Below are 4,910 nucleotides of genomic sequence, written 5' to 3' on the forward strand. Positions count from 1 at the left end.
AGTTTCGCTCTTGTTGCCCAGGCTGGAGTGCAATGGCACGATCTCAGCTCACTGCAACCTCTGCCTTCTGTTTTAAGCGATTCTTCTGCCTCAGCCTCCCGAGTAGCTGGGATTACAGGTGCCTGCCGCCACTCCCGCCTAATTTTTCTATTTTTAGTAGAGACAGGGTTCCACCATGTTGGCCAGGCTGGTCTCGAACTCCTGACCTCGTGATCCACCTGCCCTCAGCCTCCCAAAGTGCTGAGATTACAGGTCTGAGCCACTGCGCCCAGCCCAACAAACTCCTTTTTATATATAGATATATCCTATTAGTTCTGTCCTTCTAGAGAACCCTGACTAATACACTTCCTCATGATCAGTAATTTGTACCTTACCTTCTGGGGCTTTCAGGGACTTCAGTCTAGTTACAAATTTAGGAAAGAGAGAGATGGTGGGGGTGAGTCCTGCAGAGGATTATTACGGGATCTTTAGACAAGGGGGAACCAGTCTTCTCAGATGATGGAAGGGTTGCTCCTACTAGCAAAGAAGATTCAGCAGAACTTGGGGTTTAAGTTTCCAGCTTCACTGGAATCTCCCCATATATCCCCTTCCTGGTTCTCAGGGCCCCTCTCCTTCCCAATCAGTACCCTTACTTTGACAAAAGGGTACTCCATGGCTGCAAATTCAATTTGCCTTGTAATTCAGCTACCCACAAAATTAGGCTTTGGATTTAGTTTCCCTGTGCCTGCAGGAGATTACATTTTCTTTTAGGGCAGTCATTGGAGCTTCCAGATTCTTAATGTGAGCCTTGAGCTGGAAATTTGAAGTCCCGGGCTCATCATTTTCTTTCCTTATGTTCTCCAGCCCAATGAGAAGCATGTTCTCCTTATTTTCATTAAAAGGATCTACAACATCAAATTCTCAGTAACCTAGAGCCTAGCTTTCTGTAAAACTTGATTACAGGTCTCTAAAGGTAATAATTTTACATTACTGTCTTGTCATTGCAGGACATAAAGTATCAGTGCCCTCTTTACCTCTGGAAATAGGCTCATTAATGCCTGTAAATCTAATCAGATCAGAAAATCAATTCTAGATAAGCCAGAACCAATTCAAAGAAATCATCCTAAGATTCTGCTCCTCTGGAACTACTCTAAGTACTGGATTTTTTTTTTTTAAGTGCCGTAATTGACCTTTCAGTGAGAGAATTCTCCCAGTTGAGTTTAAATTCACAGAGAGCAGGCTCCAGACACCCAGCACAGACTGAGTGTCCTCTGGCAAGCCTGATCCAAGAAGACCTTCACTTCACTCCTTCCCTCAGAACATCTTGAGTTTCTCCTTTAGGCTTTGACAAAATAGTTGAGTCTGAATTCTATAAATACAGGTTACTGAGAAGATTGTTTTGCCAGGGAACATTTTCTAAAGCCCCAAGTGTTAATAGGTGGTGGTGTAATAATCTCCTGTGTCCTATTAATTTCTGAGGTTCTGAAAGAACCACACTTATTCTTAGGAGAGATGTCTGATCTTGAAGGTACTGAAGAAACCCCAGCTTTATCCAGGTATCAAGGACCTCTCTGAAGGACTCTGAGCAGAATTTAACATTGAGGAGTGATTTCTTTAAATTTTAATTTTATTGAAGAAATTTGGCTCTTCCTGTTCTCCACGATGGTACAGGATCAAGGTGAAAAGAAGATCCCCACATGGGAACTTCACATCCACAAACTCGCCTCAATATCTGTGTGGGGAGGGTAGAGACAGACTGACCTGAGCAGCTCACAGGCCAGACTCCCGTGTTTTCCAAAGCCAAGTACAGCATCAGGTGCTTCAGCATCAGGAGAAACGAAGAGATTGCCGTTCACTGCACACTCTGAGGGGCCAAGGCAGAAACAATCCTGGAGAAAGGTCTAAAGGTGTAGGAATGTGAGTTAAGAAAACAAAAAAAATAACCCCTCAGACACTAGAAACTTTGGTTTTGGGATCCAGAAACACACTGATATAGGTATCAAATATGACTCAAGCACTGGTATCTATGACCTGGACTTCAATGTGGTGCTGGATAGGCAAGGTTTTAGCATCGCAGACAAGAAGTGTGGGACAGGCTGCACTGGGGACAAACAGAGTCAGTTAAGAGGAGGCCATGCAATGGGTCCAGCAGAAGTGTGATGGGATTATTCTTCCTGGTAAATAAGTTCCCATTTCTACCCAAAAGGCCGATACAAAGTTTTCAGTGGGGAAGTGGGGGGAAAGGAAAAGAAATGTAAACTTTAATTCACAGGGCAAGATATATATATATATATATATATATAAAATTTTCATACAGGATCTCACTGTCACCCAGGCTGGAGTGCAGTGATGCAATCTTGGCTCACTGCAACCTCAGCCTCCTGGGCTCAAGTGATCCTCCCACCTCAGCCTCCTGAGTAGCTGGGACTACAGGCACACACCATCACGCCTGGCTAATTCTTTTTGTATTTTTTGTAGAGACGGGGTTTTGCTATGTTACCCAGGCTGGTCTCAAACTCCTGGGCTCAAGTGATCCACCCGTCTTGGTCTCCCAAAGTGCTGAGATTATAGGCGCGAGCCACCGTGCCTGGCCGATAATTTTATTTTGGACTCTAGTTCCCATTAAACATTAACTTAAAAATTTTGGAGTTTGGGTTCACTGGACTGAATTTAAAAAGTTAATTTTTAGGACTTGAATTTTTCTTGGGCATTTGATAGCAGCAGAAATGTTTATATTCAAATTTGGGTCTTCTCTATTTGTTAGAATTTTATTATTGGAGCATTTTTTTTTTTTGGGTTGTTTTCTTTTTTTTTTTAAATTTATTTATTATTATTATACTTTAAGTTGTAGGGTACATGTGCATAACGTGCAGGTTTGTTACATATGTATACTTGTGCCATGTTGCTGTGCTGCACCCATCAACTCGTCATTTACATCAGGTATAACTCCCAATGCAATCCCTCCCCCCTCCCCCCTCCCCATGATAGGCCCCGGTGTCATTTAATTCATTGCAGAACCAATGATGGGCAGCATTAGATAGGGCGGCTGGATGTAATTTTAGATGGAAAACAGAATAAGCTTTGGTACAACTTGACCTTAGAGCATGTGGCAAATTGTATTTTATGAAATTGGCCTTCAGTGAAATAAGCCAGACACAAAAGGACAAGCACTGTATGATTTCACTTTTATGAGGTACAAAGAATAGCGAAACTCCTAGAGACAAAAAGTAGAGTGGGGTTGCCAGGGGCTGGAGCCAGTGGGGAATAGGGAGTTACTGTTGAATGAGTACAGAGTTCAACTTGGGAAGGTGAAATTCTGGAGAGAGAGAGAGAGTGGTGATGGTACACAGCAATGCAAATGTACTAAATGCTACTGCAGTGTGCATCTAAAAATAGTTATAATGGCAACTTTCAGGAAGATTTCACCACAATTTTAAAAAGGAAAAAAATAGCCACAATGATATTTCCAGTCCCACATGCTCTTCCAAAACCTCGCCACTCTCCCATTAGGAGTAAGAGTCTCTCTTCCTAACAGAGGACAGCAGCAGTGATGCTGTGTGGATTATGAGACCCAGTCATGAAAGATGACGTGGCTCCTGCCTGGTTCTCTCTTCATTTCAATATGGACCTTTGGAGCCCTGAGCTAAGCTGAAGCCACCCTGCAGGAGAGACCATGTGGGACGGTCACATAGCAATAGAGAGAGCTGCCCAAGGAGCCCAGTTGTGCGAGTCTTCCTGGTTCACGTGCCAGGCATACGAATGAGGAAGACATCACACTGACTACAGCCCTGGCCGCTGACAGAGAGACCCCGAGTGAGAACTGCCTGCCGAGCCCAGTCAACCCCACAGTTGTGAGAGACAATAATCATAGATTTTTTTTCTGACACTAAATTTGGTGTAGTTTATTATACAGCAATAGACAACTGGAACACAGCCCATTTAATTTTTGTTTTAAGACGGGGTCCCATTCTATCACCCAGAGTGCAGTGGTGCAATCACATTTCACTGCAGCTTTGATCCCTTGGGCTCAAGCAACTCTCCCACTTCAGCCTCCTGAGGAGCTGGAACTACAGGCACGTGCCACCATGCCTGGCTAATTTTTAAAACTTCTTTTGTAGAGATGAGGTCTTGCTATGTTACCCAAGCTAGTCTCAAACTCCTGGGGTCAAGAGATCCACCTGCCTCAGCTTCCCAAAGTGCTGGAATGACAGGCATGAGCCACCAGGCCCAGCCCCATTTAACTAATGTTTTCATCTAACCCATTCATTTTTATGGTCACCTGACCTCAAGAGCCTTCTTGGGGTAAAGTGGACGCTGCCTGCCAGCAGTCCCAGGAGGACACTCTGAAGCCATTCAGTGTCAGAAGGTGGGAGCAAAAACTCCTAGGTCGTTTGCCATTTCTTCTTTCCTGAAGGGGGCTGCCACATCCTCGGCTGGTGGCACACTTGATAGAGGACTCCAATGCATTGGGAGAACAAACAGCTGGAGGCTGTTATGGGGACGCTAGTTCCCCACTTCTTAGTTTCCTGTGGAAACTTTTGTCTAGACACCCCACTACTGGCCTTTCTCCCAGCCTCCCTCAATCTTCTTCTCAGAAGTGACATCTGGTAGGTGAGTCTGAGAGAATGATCTGGGCATGCCGACCCAGCCCCTTCCTCCCTTCTTTTGCTCTGGTTGACATCTCTGCTGTGCAGTATAAAGCATTCGCCCAGCTGGGCCTGGGGCTGGGGACTGCCTAATTCATAAGTTAAGCCTGTATAAGCCAAGTTGGCTGTAGTTATTTTAACAACTCCAGAGATAATAAAAGTGATATTGTAATTTCCATCTGCCAAGCTCCTATGTCTATCTCAGAATAGCTGAAAACTCAGGAGGGTGGAAAAAAGGATGTAAATTCTTTGTCTTTGCTCCAGCCTCTCTCTGCCTTTCATTAT

The 4,910-nt window shown here is 44.4% G+C and overlaps 1 pseudogene; it reads left to right on the forward strand.

The window, feature by feature from the left end:
• Positions 1 to 1,641: 1,641 nt before the first annotated feature.
• On the forward strand, positions 1,642 to 2,164 carry LOC144333953 (large ribosomal subunit protein uL5 pseudogene; annotated as a pseudogene).
• Positions 2,165 to 4,910: the final 2,746 nt, after the last annotated feature.

The sequence above is a fragment of the Macaca mulatta genome, chromosome 13 (assembly GCF_049350105.2).
Source record: "Macaca mulatta isolate MMU2019108-1 chromosome 13, T2T-MMU8v2.0, whole genome shotgun sequence".
In the NCBI taxonomy this organism is placed as follows: Eukaryota; Metazoa; Chordata; class Mammalia; order Primates; family Cercopithecidae; genus Macaca; species Macaca mulatta.